The 16,749-nt window shown below is 42.6% G+C and overlaps 1 long non-coding RNA gene across 1 annotated transcript; it reads right to left on the minus strand.

The window, feature by feature from the left end:
* Positions 1-6,604: 6,604 nt before the first annotated feature.
* LOC115585740 (uncharacterized) lies at positions 6,605-12,273 on the minus strand. Its single transcript, XR_003984758.1, has 3 exons — positions 11,390-12,273; positions 7,041-7,192; positions 6,605-6,832 (listed from the first exon to the last, which is right to left on the minus strand). It is a non-coding gene; the product is annotated as an uncharacterized LOC115585740 (long non-coding RNA).
* Positions 12,274-16,749: the final 4,476 nt, after the last annotated feature.

Genomic DNA, 16,749 nt, shown 5'->3' on the forward strand with positions numbered 1-16,749 from the left:
AGATGAAGCAGAAATGTGGGCACTCTCACACTGATCTATCTGTTCCCACAGGGAGACAGGGGACCCCATCTTTCTCATGCTCCTCTCACCCTCTCCCTTTTTTCAATCCTTCATCCTGTTTTCTTCTGCCTTCTGCCCAGTCACTGTATCGCCCTATGCACAGATCTGGAGGCATGACAGATGCTTTAACGTGGCTGTGATTCCTTATCACTACTCAGCTGAAAGCTCCATTTGCCTTGGTCTGCTGTGATAGATGGAAGGCCATGGCTGAATGGAGAGAAGTACTATGCTAAAGAATGGGAGAGTAGGCATTTTGAGGCTGAGGGAGTGTAAGTAGAAGGTGGACATGATAAAGAGGAGATACACTGCTGTAAATGGTAGTTGTGGTCATTTTCTGTTCTTCATGTCCCGAGTGTGATGAACAAGAGACTACATTTAGGAGGGGAGTGGTGTCTAATCAATTACACCAGAATGAAATAGTGCTTGTGAAGACCAGGAGTGCTGCTGCTGCAGACATGGAGAAAGTGCATGTTACAATAAACTTGCAAATAAACAGACATAATTTGTTATTAAAACTTGGTGTGTTTACAACCAGTAAAGTCTGTGACTTTATTAGCAGTCAGTAGCATCACACCTTCTCAACGTTTCAAAGCAAGTAAAGAGAAGGAAAAACAAGAAAAGGGCAGAACTGATCCATCAAGGCATCATACCTCAACTTGTGAACCAGTGGTGCATCACAGAAACACACTGACAATGCTCTTCAGTGCTTCTGAAATAAAGGATTCACCTTCTATTAAATTCTGTAAAAACCATTTAGGATAATAGAAGGCTATACAAATCATCTGCTATAAATCTAGTGAATATATATTGGGGGTACTGTTGATCTAATTAGCATTTCATATACGACCATAGTTTACTAGTTAGACATTTCAAATAACTTTCAGCATATTCAATAAATAATATTTCAAAATTATTGAAGGTAACTTGATAACCCTTGCTGTTTATTTTGTACATAACTGATATGTACAATTAGTATATTAATGTAGGACATGAGCAGGCCATATGATATGCAAATGATAACACATATCATGCCCTTTACTGTGCATCAGTTTATTCATCGCCCCACTGACACTGAAGATTAAGGAGTAATGTGCCAAGTCACATAAAACAATGGAAGACATTTTAATATTGAAATTGAAACGGAGATTACAGGGATCATAAAAGGATGTGGGTGAGTGCAACCTACTATAGCCCTGTGTGTGTGTGTGTGTGTGTGTGTGTGTGTGTATAAAGACAACATTCACACTGTATTGATGTTTGACCACGTTCATCCGCACTGGCTGATATTCCATGTTTAGAGGATGGAGGGCTCCTTTTATCAACCTTTTGCCTGTGACTTCTCTCCTACTCTTCTTACCGCTGATGCAGTAGATAATGAACAAGTTGCCCCACCACCACAGTGAACAGGCTGGATGGAGCAGGGAGCCCAGAGACAGTGCTGTTGCAGGGAAAGGCAGCTGTAGCAAATAACTTCTGGGTAAAACAAAAAAAAACAAAAAATATCAAAGGTGCTATTTATTTACGATTTTTGTATCTCATTCATAAAGAAACTCATTCTTGAGATTTCCACCACACTCCAACAGGCTAAGTTAGCACCAGATTCACAGCTTCTCATTGGAATTTTCCGGTCCACCTTAGACATGGCATACTGCCTATAGATGGCATTGTTCAGTCATTTTCAAGGCAGTTCGTTAACTCTGAGACGAGAGGGGGACCCAGAAGCGGACAGACAACCGGGGCTGGTGCAGAGTAATTGTTTATTCAGAACAATGGCAGGAGCAGAAAGAGCGAGGTGGCTTGAATCCCGGGGAGAGGCGCGCCGAGGAGCGCGGCGCCGGGGCAGGCTTGTAGGTGCACGGAGGTCCGGAGCGGGTCTGTAGATTCGGGGAAGCGTAGGTGGGGCAGCGGCTAGTAGATGAGCCGGGGGTGCTGCGTTGACTGGGGTCCTTCGGCAGGGAGCTGGGCTGGCGAGGAGCAGCAGAGGTGCGGGAGACCTGGACGCCGGGACAGAGTTGGTGACGGCACAGGAGGGCGCTGGAAACAGGAGACGGCAAAAATTAGGAACACTGGCGAGAGAAATAAGGCACAAGAGATCTCTAGAGACGATAAGCGACAGAGCCATATACCGCGTAAAGATCACGTAATCACTGGCAGCAGGCAGCGTGTGGACCCAGGTCTTGAAGCCAGCGCTGATGATTAACCTGCTGCAGATGCGTGTGTGTGCGCACACTCCCTCCACTGACCGCCGACTCAGCCCGGCCTCCAGCGCACCTCTGCAACAGGAACAAAACAATACACCCAGCCACAGCAGCATAGATCGTAACACAGTTTATGGACTGAAAAACATAATATGGAGGTTATAGTTATAGTTATAAAAGTCATGATTATAAAACTCTGTGATGTCCCCTGTCATATTGGAGCATTGGTTTATTGATACCTTTTGATACTGAGCAGGTAGAACCACAAGCAAATAGGTAGGAATAGAAATAAGACAATTTATATAGTTTCATTCTTTCATAAATATCAGTTTACCATGAGCAAGTACGAAACCAAAATTGCTAGTTAGACTGATCAAAACTTTGGATTGCATACTAACTCCGTTCCATTCAGTTAGAACTGAAGAAGCACTACAAGCAACAGAACAATCTGTGCTTAATTGCACACAGGGGACATCAGACTCCCAACTGTCAGGTTTCACAAAATGGCAGGCAAGAACCCATTAGCATGACACAAAAAACAGTTCAGCTGTAGAAACAGGGTTCAATACGAAGCAAAGGTCAAACCAGGTGATCAATCAGCGAAGCAAACAAATTCAAAATGAGCAGGGAAAAGGAAAAGTCCAAAGTCCAAAAAGGCAGGTCAACACACAAACAGGCAGGGGCAGGATCAGGATCAGGATCAGGATCAAGATCAAGATCAGAACCAAGGGCCAGTTGTTCAAAGGTAATCTGATCTGATTTTGTATCACATTGGATCAAATCTTGAAAATGGGTTGTTCAAAACGGAAAGAAGGATTCTGAAATCAGATTAGATCACGGAATCCAATCTTAGTTTGAATCTGGATCAAACCTTCAGTTTGTGTTGTTCAAAACGTTTCAGTAGGATTTGGATAACTTTGATCCAAAAAAACAGGATTATCCTGATCCTAACAGAGGGTAGGATTTCAGGAAGAAAATGTAATAAAACTTTAAAATTGGTCAAATAATACATTTTTATCATTTAGTGTATGATACTTTTACTTATATTTTGCACTTGACTTGTTTAACCGTTACAGTGATAAAGTAGATAAAGTAGACAATGGCTACCAATTAAGCCTTTCAGTATAGCAAAGTAAAAATAAAATAAAATAAAAATGATCTTGTCCCCATGAAACACTTCCCCGAAACAGATTTTAATAACAAACCAAAAAATATATTCAATTTTTCTGCCATTCATCACTGTAGAGTGATTTCAAAGAAACAATCATCAGAGATGAACCTGTCAAAAAATAATAATAATAAAAACAATAGCATCCCTGACTACACGTCCAGTCAGTCCCTCAGTCAGAGGTTGGTCTGGTTCTTCAACAGGCTCAGGTGCATCATCACGGAGAGGGACATTGCGCCTGGTAGCGATGTTGTGCAGGACAATACCACCAAGTATTGTGTTGCATGCTCCCTGTGACTCCACTCGCATGTAGTTTAGGCATGCAAAGCGTCTCTTCAGAACTCCATTTAAACGCTCAATTGCACATCTTGTTTTGCAATTAGCAGTGTTGAAGCGTGCCTGCGCAGGTGTGGTTGCTGCAAGGAAAGGAGTCATCAGCCATGGTAGGAGTGGATAGGCTCTGTCTCCTAATATTATGCCATCCGATCAGTTGGTTTAGAGCTCTGGTAATCTGGATTTGGTAATCTTGAAAACTGTGTATCTGGATCAAGGTGATCCAGTCCAATGTTGCTTTGAAAAACCGGCATGAAAGTAAGACAGATTACCTGATCCTGGATAGCAAAAAATGGGATTTCCAAATCCGGATCATTTTGATCCAGATTAAATGTTTTGAACAACTGGCTCCAAATGACAGAACGCTGGAGAGCTAGGTTAACACACTAGACAATCTGGCAAAGATCTGAGGGAAAAGGATCTGTACAAATACTGAGGGCAGATTAGCTGATGAGGAGCAGGTGAGTATGGGGATGGGGCAGGCCAGGTGGATCAAACCAACAGGTAATGTGGAGCAGGAGGGAGTGGCAGGGTCTGAAATGACATGAGAGTTAGTGTGGCAAAACAGGAAACAGACAAATGACAAACTAAAGTCTGGCTGAAGTTGTGACACTCGACTTTTATTAGTTCTGTGTCATTATTAAAAAATGTACATAGATAATGTTTAACTCTCCACATGCATTTTGGCAAAGGGCTGTGTGCAGACCAAATCCATCAAAATTCTCTCAAGCTGTTAAAGTTGACTGATTAGACGACTGTGGTCAGCTCGAAAATACGCGAAAGGCAGATGCTCTGTGATCTCCCTGCTTTACCTGCAGGTTAGGGTTAGGGCTAGGGTTAGGCTGTCAACAGCGGTGTGACCCAAAACGCTGCACAACACAGGTAATAGTAGACCAATAATTTCTGTAGTGGCTGTTCAGTAGCATCAGTCAGAAGAAATAAAGTTTGGCATTTTAACCCCTGTGGTTTTAGTGTGCTCATGTCAAGCCAATATGTATCCAGTTAATAAGTTGGAGATGCAGTTAATGGATGAGTAGGCTAAATTGTTATGAAAAAGTCTTTAAATTAGTTTAACATGCATTTACTGAGACTGCGGTGCTATATTGCCTTTTGTTATTATTATTTATTATTGAAAGAGTTTCCTTTGCTAGTGCTCTTCTGCTCACTGTTATTGGGTATTTAAATTGATTGATTATTTGATACACGGGGTGGCTGTAGCTCAGCGGGTAGAGCAGGTCGGCTAGTGATCGGAAGGTCTCTGGTTCAAATCCCGGGCTGAGCTGAGCTGCATGTCGAAGTGTCCTTGAGCAAGATACTGAACCCCAAATTGTTCCTGAGGGCCCTGTGATGAGCTGGTGACTTGTCCACAGTGTACTATGCCTTCACCCGGAGACAGCTGGGATTGGCTCCAGCAACAAACCCCTCGACCCCTTGAAAAAGGGATGAAGCGGTTACAGAGGACGACAATGATGATGGTGATGATGAGATTATATATGCTCATTATGCTAGAAAGTCACATTTTTACTTAAGCGTTTTAAAAATAAACTGAGACAATATTATTTGTTTGTAACTTATTCAATTTCTTTACTCAATGGAAGTAGAGCAAAGTAAACTCTTTTAAGGCCCTCTACAAAAAACATTTTTTCCCTCTTGAGCAGTGTAATAGTATTTATGTATAATTTTGTAATGAGTAAATTTAATTTAAAATTTACTAAACTCACTACCTCTAATATCTGTGGTGGCCGAGCCAGAAAGATAAAATAGCAGAACGGGTTTGAAATTGATACAAAAGCCATCCTTAGAAGGAATATGTCATGAGGGGTTTTGTGTTATTTCCTGTTTTAATTTGAAATTTTGCCATCATGTGTCGAGTGCGGCTTTTCAGTTCCTCCCTCTGTGTTTTTCCCTCCTTCCAGTGTTTTTCTGTTCCTTTCCCTCTCACCTGTCCTTTTCCCGCGTCACTCCACCTGTGCCTCATCCCTTCATTAGAGTGTCTGTATATAGTCTTTGTTCTACCTCGTGTCTTTATCAGTTCATTCCGTGTTCTCCTTTGATGCCATCCTGTTTCCCACCAATGTTTCTGATGTTGGTTCCTTATGTTTTCACTGATTTATACTTTGCACTTGTTTAAGCTTTTTAGTTTCTACTTTGTCTTTTTGACCTTCTGACTCGTGTCTTTGGTTTCCTGTATTCTTGGTTTTATGTCATTCAGCTTTTCTTTAATAAAGCTCGCCCTTGTTTCTGAGTCCTGCTTTCTGTGTGCGTTGCTGCATTTGGGTCCTCAACTTTTGCCAAATTATAGAAAAACACCTGTTTGAAACTCCCTGGAGTGCATATACATGATTAAGGATAATATACAAAAACGAAGAATAACCCCTCAAAAGTGTTTGTACAAATCAAACAATGCCTTGACATTATGTTATCTTTTTCATAAACAGAACAAAGTGCAGGATAAAACAAATTAAGGTTCAAAATGTCATTATCTATGCCTTAGCCCTGCAGTTAACTGTTCATTACACTGAACTTAAGTTGAAATAATGGTCCAGTCACTGTCAAATAAAGTTTCATTCTGACTGCTCATTCCTTGTGTACAAAGTCTGTGTGCTCCCATCTCGTCGACAGTACGTCGTTGTCTCACAAGCAAGCATTCCAGCATTTGCCTCCTAGTGATTACGACCCTGTTTTGGACTCAGCTTTTGTGTTTTGTTTTCCCTTATTTGACTGATTTCCTTGTACCAACCGGACTGTCAAGTAATGATTACTCTTTAAAAAAAAAACTAAACTGTCTCTGTGTCGTGCGTGCGGTCTCAGCCTCGTGTTTTGGTCTTGTCAGTATAAACAGGCCACACTATGGACCCAGCTGACTCAGATACCCTGGGAGCTGCCATTCGCTCACAAGGTGTGCTTCTAAAACAGCATGAGGATCAGCTGACTTCAATTTTCCGTGGCCTTCAGGAAATAAATGCTTGTCACCAGGGACTTCAGCTCACACTAACCTCAATATTGAGTGTACTTACTCAGCAGCTGCAGAGGCTACTGGCTCATCTGGGCTCTCCACCTCCTGTCCTGCCTCCTGTTTCCCAACACATAGAATCAAAGATTAAAATCACATTTGAATCTGAGTCCAAAAGTGGCATTTTATTTGGCTTCGGAATTTTCAAGTAAAAAGTCGGTATCAGTATCGGCAATACTGGCCCTGTAATTACTTGGTATCAGATCGATACCAACATTTGCAGTATCACCCACCCCTAGTTGATACAGTAAAAGAACGATTGACTGACCCAATAGCTCCAGCGCTCAGTATCTCGATCCGTAGTTCACAGCCATCTCACAGCTCACTCGCTCTCTCCCCGCTTCCTGCTCCGGTGCTCTCAGAGAGCCGCTCCCTCACCTGAGCAGTTTGCTGCTCCGCTCCATTCAGTCTCTGAAGTCTCTGAGTGACGGCACAGAAATGATTCTCAATACAAAATCATGATTGTCTTGCAAATGTATGTGTGTAAATAAAGCACACTCTGACAGACTCAAGTGACTCAAGTGACTCTCAGTGAGTGACTTCTACAAACTGATGTCAGTAAAAGGAATACTAAACACAGGTGTTTATTGTTAGTGTGAGGCCTAGTACTGTTTGAATTGATTTTAATAACTCAGTATTGGTTTGTGATAAAACATAATTATGAGCAAATATTAGTGGTACTAACTAATTATAAATGTATTTTCTGTTTTTATTGTGTTTTTATATTTTCTATGTCAATACTCTTTTTTTTTACAGTAGATCTACATTACACTGTTACTGTTTTCCTAAGAAATATAACTCAGTGTTGACTTAAAGGTCCCATATCATAAAAAACAAGTTTTCTCTGGTCTCTACATATATAAGCTGGTCCTCCCTGAGCCTGCCAACTCCCTGAATGAGGAAAACAAGCGATTCCTGCATGGTCTCTGCAGCCCACCCACTGGTAACACGGCGCTCCTACAAGCTGTTCAGATTCTGCTCCTTTTGTCATTATCATAGGCCAGCCTCCTCTGCACGGTGATAGGAGATATCAGAGAGGGGGGCGTTCATCCCCGAGGTGAAGTTTGGTGTGTCCAGCGGAGAGACAGCAGTGTTTCACAACGTTGTCGCTCAGAGCTAGACACGCAATTGCTCTGTTGTTGGTTGTATAAATCAACAGAAGTGCCTATATTCTGTCCCAGCTACAGAACAACAGACGAGACAGTGGTTGTATTTCATTTTTAATGACAACGTGCCGGCAGCGGTTTGTGTTAGCTTGTATGTGTGTGCTAACCACTTCACATCGGACTGCTTTAGTAACGAGGGTCAGTACAAAGCTGGCTTTGCCTCGACACTGACCCTCATAAAAGGATCAGTCTCAACCATACGGGACCCAGCACCTGCACCCGAGCCACCAATAAGTGTCACCGCGGTTTGATAGTATTTACAGTTGCCAACGAGTATGGTGAAGTCAGCTGGAAACTGGCTAATTAGTTAGCTCCACTTCGGTCCGCTATGCAATGGCGTTTGAAGCGAGTGTGATGTTATTACATTACGATGGAGCTTGGTTGTCACAGTAAAAAGTCTGGAAACGTGCAGACTGGAGACAGAAACTATGCGAACAGTGTCCAAGAGTTTGGAGACTGTGTTGGAGACAAACACAGCTTTCGCTAGCTGTTAGCCATTAGCTACATGGTAGTAACTGTAACAACACATACGAACAAACTAACATTATTCAGCCACACTAACCATTCTGAAACGTCCTGCTGCAGCCACGGAGTCTGTTCTTCTTCAGGAGCCTCTACTTCTGGGTCCGATTCTGGGTCAAACTGGTTCGGTTGAATGAAAAAATCTCTGCAAGCCATAGTGTTACATCCACCATAAACATTAGCGCATGCTACCATTAGCATAAGGGGCTTCCCCTCCCTGAGAGTGACGTAGCAGGCAAGGCTCCCCAAGTAGGCGTTGACAGACGGAGCTCATTAGCATTTAAAGGTGCAGGCACAGAAACAGAGTGCTCTGAATACAGCTCAGCAGAGCGACTTTTAGACAGCTGGAGTTCAGGACCACGGATGTGTCTGGGGCAATACATATCGAATACAGAGTTGTTGGACCTCTGACAGCTGTGTGAAATTGATGAAAAAGAGTATAATATGGGACCTTTAATATTGACTTAAAAGCATATTCCTTTTGCAGCTGTCTGCTCGGCTCTTTTATGGGAAGAGGGATAGAGTTGTTGTTCCCGTAAACCCTGCCATCAGCGATGATGAGAACTCAGAGGAAGAAGACAACGTTGTGGCAGATCCCAACTTTTCTGCTGCAATTCTTAAAAAGCAATAAAACACTGGTTTATTATTAGGCTATTTATTGGAGGGCAAGTGCGAACTAGAAATACGGGCTGCACGTCTAAAAATGTGACAAAACCAAGAAATGACTACTGTGACTGTTAGTAGGAACAGCAATGTTTACAACAGCAAAGTCACAATAAACTCAATATCTGGAAGAAGTTTAAGATTTGTGGCAGATAAACAGCCGACAGACAGCTGTCAGATTATTCTTAACTCTCATTAACCAGCAGTTAGCTTAACAAGCACAAATGGGAGCTTTTCTGAAATATGACTCATATTTAAGCACGCTGAACAAGTGGAAGGTGACTTGTTAGCCCCCACAAGGAAGTTATGTTCATTCATTTATAACTCACAAAGGTTCAAGTCGCTCCACTGTCACGTCTAATCTATGTGCATGGTGGAGTTCTAGATGAGGCAGCTCTCTCTCTCTCTCTCTCTCTCTCTCTCTCTCTCTCTCTCTCTCTCTCTCTCTCTCTCTCTCCCCTCTATGAGAGACAGAGCGGAGCTGCAGCGGACAGAGAAGCAGCTTGAGGCTCAACACACTCACAACACCATTTGCACAACAGGAATGTATTTATTCATTAAAAAACACACAAAAAGGGCACTTTATAATACGAGGCAAAAAGGGCAGGGGCTCAAGCACCCCTTGGGCCTTATGTGTGCACGTGCCTGGTTGCCTACAAAGGCAAGACTGCTGGCAACCTGAGGCAGTACATTAAATCCAAGCCAGACAAATGGGGCTTTAAATTATTTGCCAGGATGGCTTCATTCATGACTTGATCCTATACCAAGGGCAGACTACACTTGAGGCCCACGGCGTCCCACTGACACCTGAACAACAAGTCATGAGTGTCACCAGTCTTGGCCAGCACCATGCCCTCCTCCAGCCCAAAAGCCATCTTTGCAGACAATTACTTTAGTGGCCTAGAGATTGTGCGATACCTCAAGAGCAAGAACTGCCGGTACACAGGAACAGCCAGGGACAGCAGGACTGGCAATGCTCCACTCAGGCCCATCAAAGAAATGGAGAAGAAGGCTGTCCCTCGTAGTACCTGCAGCTACACCACTAGTGATGATGGGATCCTGATTGTCAGGTGGAAAGACAACAAGGTTGTCACTCTGATGTCAACAGATGTGGGGGTAGAGCCTAGGTCCTCAGTCTACAGGTACTGCAGTGACACTAAGAGAAGGAGCAAGCGAGCTGCCCATGTCTTATCAAGAGCTATAATGCAAACATGGGAGGGATCGACAAGAGTAATATGCTGTTCCACCTCGACCGCACTCCCTTGAGAGCCAAGAGATGGTACATGCGGCTCTTTGCATATGCCATTGATGTCAGCCTCACTAACGCCTGGATAATGTATAGGCGTGACAGCAAGGCTCTTGGTGTGAATGATGGCCTGTCACTGAAGAACTTCAGGATCCAGGTGTTCAAGACGGCCAGTAGCTCACAGTCGATGACATCTCGTCCCCGCAGGAGCTCAGCACCACTGCCAGGCAGCTCCAGCACCTCTGCTGATATCCCCAAACCTATCCGGGGACACCGCAGTCATGTGCCAGACTACTCTGTGCGGTTTGATGTGTCTCTGTTCCATGCCCCTGTCTACAGCAGCCGCCAAACCTGCAAGCAATGCAGCAGGAAGGGGAACATCATGAGGTCAAACCTTGTCTGCAGGGTCTGCCAGGTCCACCTGTGCATCAATGCTGAGCACAACTGTTTTGTCAAGTACCATGAAGCAGTGTGACTGAACTGGACTGAACTGGACTTGACACAAGAGAAGAAATTTTCCTAAATGAAAAGTTCATTATGCAGTGTTCCTAAATGTTCTATGACAATGGCCAGTATTAGTACCTCAGGAGAAAAAATTTTCTTACAGTTTGTATACATGCACTTTAAAAAAAAAAAAAAAAGTGTGTTTTATTTTTTACCATGATCCTCGTGGCCGCTGATATTTTATTTGTTGTTTAGAATGATTTTGTATTAATGATTTATTTAATTTTTATCTGATCAGTTATACCTTTTGTTTCACATACTATTCATTTACAATTTCTATGCCAATTTTCAGATTCAGATTCATATTCATAATTTATTGTTCCCGAGGGGAAATTCATTTTCACAGTTCTATTCCAGACGAAGACACCAGCACACATGCAGCACCAGAAAAAATACATACATATGTCATGGTCATGATTTGGGAACACGGGGCAACGCCCCTTCTTTGTCACTGCTGCGTGCCCAACTGATTGGAGTGTAACAGGTGTGGATGATTGGATGCCAATTGATACTCACAGGCGGCTCAAAAAGGAAGGGACTGAAAGAGTGAGGTTTGGCTGCTCCCGTGGACTCTGTTCTGTCGCTGCTGTTATTTGTTGGGGTTTGTTTAACTGCCTGATAATTGTGTGCGCGATTGCGTGGATTATTGTGCTGTTTTGCGGAAGTCTGCTGGTGTGCCGTCCTCGCATCAAGCCCGGTGACTGCTGTGATTCTCCGCCTGCCCTTGTGTTGTGATCCGTCTTCTCATCGGCTGATTCTCCGTCTTCTCGAGCCCTGTCTTGTTCGTCCTGCGCCTGTGGCTGTGTGAAGTGCTGGTCAACTGTGCAACTGGACTGGGAGTTAGATTAGTCTGCTCCCAGTTTGATGGTGAGTGACGCTTTTTGTCCGGCTATGCGGCCTCGCTTTCTCCAAGATCTACGTCTCACATAATCCACGAGAGCTCCAGATTGTCTACTAACCATAGCCCATCTATAAATATAATTCATGAGTTGCAGTGATTTTGAGAATTGCATGATTGCTCTTTTAGCGTTGCATTGCTGTGTTTTTTGCTGTGTTCATTGCTGTGTTGCTGTGCTTTTTTTTCTTTATCTACTGTGGAGATACTGGCGGCTTTCTCTTTGTTTGTGTGAGTGTTGCGTTGGTGTGTGCGAGTGATTGACAGGTCGCCGGCTGCTGAAGTCACTGCCGGGCTCGAGACGGACTTGTTAGGGGAACCCCTTGTGGACTGTGGACTATCCTGATCTAATGGACTCATTAATGTGTGTGCTTGAACAGGCCAGCTTTTAAGTTGAATGTGTGAATGAGCGTGTGAATAAGTGTTAATGGTGTACACCTTCTTTTTATTCAACTAGGTATTGTAATATATAATATTTTTTAAAATATATATATATATTTTATACTTAAACTGTTGTCTGGGTAAATCTGTTGTGTTGCTCCTACCAAACCAACGAACTTGCAAACAGAAAAAAAGTTGTTTTTATATTGTCCCAGCTCTCCAATTGGGTGGCGTTGTCGGGCTATATTGTTTCCATGCCACACATACATATACAGATAAACAAAAACCACGACATCTACCGCCTGCTGTTTAGAGCCATAATGGCAGAGGGGATGAAGCTTTTGCAGAAGCGGGTTGTTCTGCAGGACAGTTGTCTGAACCTTCGACCAGAGGGGAGGAGGGTAAAGTATGGATGTAATGGGTGGTGGAGGTCATGGGCTATGTGCAGCGATTTGCGGATGGTGGCCGTGTTAATGAATAAATGTTATTTATTTGGCAAGTTTGTGTGTGTTTCTCATATATATATTTTTTTTATTCACTCTCTGTAATTTTTTTTACCGTAGACAGGCAAGTGCTCATATATGGTAACTTCATTGACCTTGATTTGCAATGCAAAGGTGAAAAATATTAACATTATTTTTTGTAAAAATGTCCTGTAACATCCCCCATTAGCTTTCTAAGGTTAAAATTTAGAATTTCCAAAGATTTCAATGAGTGCCCTATAAAGAGTTAACCAGGCTCAGGCTACTTCTCTCCCTCCTCACAGAGGCTACAACTACGCAATTGACCTGCTCCTTGGTACCTCGCCCCCTGAACGGCATTTGTATTTCTTGTCAGGCCCAGAAAGAGAGGTGATGGATAAACCACTGCCTACCTCACAATGGGCTCATCTGACCCTCTTCCTCTCCTGGGGGGGCAGGTCTCTTCTTCGTGAACAAAAAGGAAAAGACTCTCTTGCCATGTATCTATTACAGAGGCATCAATGACATCATTATTAAGAAATGATGTCTTTGTCTTATATTTCTTCACTCCTTAGGGACATGCTCAATGACCTTGTGTTTATTTATTGGGAAGATATGTTGATCTTCTCCCCTGACGGTGACAACCACATCCAACTCATTTGACAAGTCCTCTACTGACTGTTGGAAAATCAGATACTACTTGAAACCCGAGAAATGTGACTTCCACACCTCTACCCTCTCCTTCCTGGGATTTGTCATTTCCAGACTACATCCAGATGGACCCTGACAAGGTTAGTGCTGTTGCCAATTGGCAAACCCCCACCTCCAGGAGAATGTTACAACCTTTTCTGGGGTTCCCTAACTTTTGACAGTTGTCAACCCTAACTCTAACCCTCTGTCTTTTAAAGGGTTAGGGTTACAGTTGTTGAAAATTACTTTAACACGTAATGACTTTGAGTTTAACAATAAATATTATCTCCAGACCTGTGGGTGTGCAATGGGTAGTAGGTACTCTCCCGCATATGCAGATATTTATATGGCTGATTAGGAAAGGTCTGCCTTCGCCAAATGCACTAAATTACCGGTGTTCTATTTGAGGTACCTGGATGACATTTTCAGACTGTGCGCTGACACGGAAGAGTCTTTAACTGATTTTGTTGGTGGACTCAATTCTCATCACCCTCAAATAAAATAAAATGTAATCTGCAGAAACATAAAGTGGAATTTTTAGACACGGAGGTGTTTTTTACTCCGGTACTGGGCTGGCCACAAAGGTTTATTTTAAAACTACCGATAGACACGCAGTTTTGCACAAGAGCAGTTATCTCCAGCACATTTATCAAGGTTTAATTAAGTCACAAACAATTTGTTTTTACAGGATTTGCACTTACCCGGATGATGTTGAGGAGGCCACTGGCATCTTGTTTGCGGCGTTGATGCACAGGGGTTATTCTAAACGTTTCCTTCATAAAATAAAGACAGAGGTTGCTGTAACTTTCAAGAATCATAACGAGTACAGGAAAGAGGGGGAGAGCCTCCCGCTCATTCCAATGGTTAAAACATTCTCCTACCACCTTGGGAAATTCAATGCCACGCTAAAGGCGAACTTTAAACCGGCGCAAGAGCATGTCAATCACTAACAAGATTCAGAACAATCACAGCATATAGGAGGAACAAGAATCTAGTAAAAAGATATCCTAGTTCATACAACTTTCGATAAGAAGAAGCCTAATAATGATCCATGGCTACTCATGCAAGCTCCATTCATTTTTAAAGGGGGTTCAGGGTCGGGTCACCCAATTAAACAGACTTTGACTCTGCGGGCAAGTAATGTCATCCACGCAATACAGTGTAAGCATTGCAAGCTATTATACATAGGCAAGACAGGAAGAACTTTGAAGATTCGCATATGCGAACATCTTAATCAGATTCGAAATGCTAGTACGGAGACAAGGTTATATGCCCATTTTACCTTGCAAGGCATAAAAAACTTTAAATACATTGGCCTAGAGAATAACCCATTATGGAGCAGTAATCAACGTAAACGTCTCGAGCACATAATGATTCAGAGACTGTCAACAATAACACCAAAAGGTTTGAATGAAAAACCGTAGATTGCTTACTCCTGATCAAAATTTTAAGACCAGTTGAAAAATTGCACAAATTTACATTTTGCACTGTTGGATCTTAAAAAGGTTCTAAGTAGAGTTTCAAAATGCAAAAAGAAGAAATGGGAGTGACACAAAAAAAAATTGAGTAAGCAATTTATTGAAAACAACAATTAAACTGAAATAGGCTGTTCATCAGCTGATCAAAAGTTTAAGACCATAGCTAAAAAAAAAAAAACGAAACCCCCTAAAATAGAAACAAAAGTTTCAAAAAAGGACTCAGTAATAAGTAGCTCCACTGTTTTTGTTGATCACTTCAAAAATTCGTTTCGGCATGCTTGATGCAAGTATTTCCAGGAGGCTATTGGGAACGTTGCTCCAAGTGGTGAAGATGGCTTCACGGAGGGCATCCACTGTCTGGAACTGATATCCGTTTTTGTAAACTTCCCTTGCCATCCATCCCCATATGTTCTCAATTGGATTTAGATCAGGGGAACACGCAGGATGGTCCAAAAGAGTGACGTTATTCCTCTGGAAGAAGTCCTTTGTCAGGTGTGCATTGTGAACTGCAGCGTTGTCCTGTTGAAAAACCCAGTCATTACCACACAGACGAGGGCCCTCAGTCATGAGGGATGCCCTCTGCAACATCTCCACATAGCCAGCCGCCGTTTGACGCCCCTGCACAACCTGAAGCTCCATTGTTCCATTGAAGGAAAAAGCACCCCAGATCATGATGGCGCCCCCTCCACTGTGCCGCATAGAAAACATCTCAAGTGGGATCTCCTTGTCATGCCAGTAACGTTGGAAGCCATCAGGACCATCAAGGTTACATTTTTTTCTCATCAGAGAATAAAACTTTTCTTCCACCTTTCAATGTCCCATGTTTGGTGCAATTTTGTGGCGCTGAAGGAGACGAGGCCTTTGAAGACGTTTTTGTTCTTAAAGCCCTTCTCTCGCAGATGCCGTCTGATGGTTATTGGGCTGCAGTCGGCACCAATAACGGCCTTAATTTGGGACGAGGATCATCCCGTGTCTTGAAGGACAGCCAATCGGATCCTCCGGCTCAGCACTGGGGAATTTTTTTGGGTTTACCATTTGACTTTTTTGTTCCATAACCCTCAGGATCTTTTAAGAAATTCAAAATGAATGTCTTACCGCGTCCAACCTCAGCAGCGATGGCACGTTGCGAGAGGCCTTGCTTATGCAGCTCAACAATCCGACCACGTTCAACGAGAGTCTGACAAGCTGTACCCCACAACAATATATATACAATGGTAAATAATACAGTCTATGGTTGTAGACTGGGGCACCCACTCCATTCCCAAAACACAATTTACAATGACATGTCAGTAGGAAACCTCCCTAAAGGAGCCCCACGTCATCCCCGTCTAATTTGGATGACGCACGTACGTTGACATTAACGTCAGTAATCGAAGTTGGCGTCCACGAAGAGAGATGAAGAGGATAGTCAGCTGCAAATATGGTTTGACCCTGAAAACATTCTAACAAAAGGTTTCTCAGTGGTTTACAGTAGTATCAGATGTATACTAAAAGTTTACCGAAGTTTGACTCCAAGAAAGGCCCCATTTTCAAAATGGTGGCCGTCAGGTCCTTAAAATGAGCATTACTCCTTTGTATTCCTCCTAGACCAGGAACACTGGTGCCTGATACATGTTTTGGCCATGTAATATTCTAATTGGCATATTTGCATGATAGATAAGTGATTATAAGTACAATAATATATTAAAGAAATTGGTTACAGGCATATTTATGTGAAAAATAAGTACAATTTCGAGAATAGGTTTTTTCTTTATTCCAGTTAATTTTATCTCAAAAGTTACAAACTGCGTTTACCACACAAGGATTCTTTCAGAGCATTCTGCTTTGAGTTTCGAAATAGAATTTGTAAAACTACTGTCAAATCACAAAACCTGGAGATGTAATATTATGTTACTCTCAAAAGAGGATTTTTCAACTTATATGAAGGCTCATTTAGAAACCATTCCTGAGGTGCACAAAAACAGTGCAACA

The sequence above is a fragment of the Sparus aurata genome, chromosome 7 (assembly GCF_900880675.1).
Source record: "Sparus aurata chromosome 7, fSpaAur1.1, whole genome shotgun sequence".
Taxonomy (NCBI): domain Eukaryota; kingdom Metazoa; phylum Chordata; class Actinopteri; order Spariformes; family Sparidae; genus Sparus; species Sparus aurata.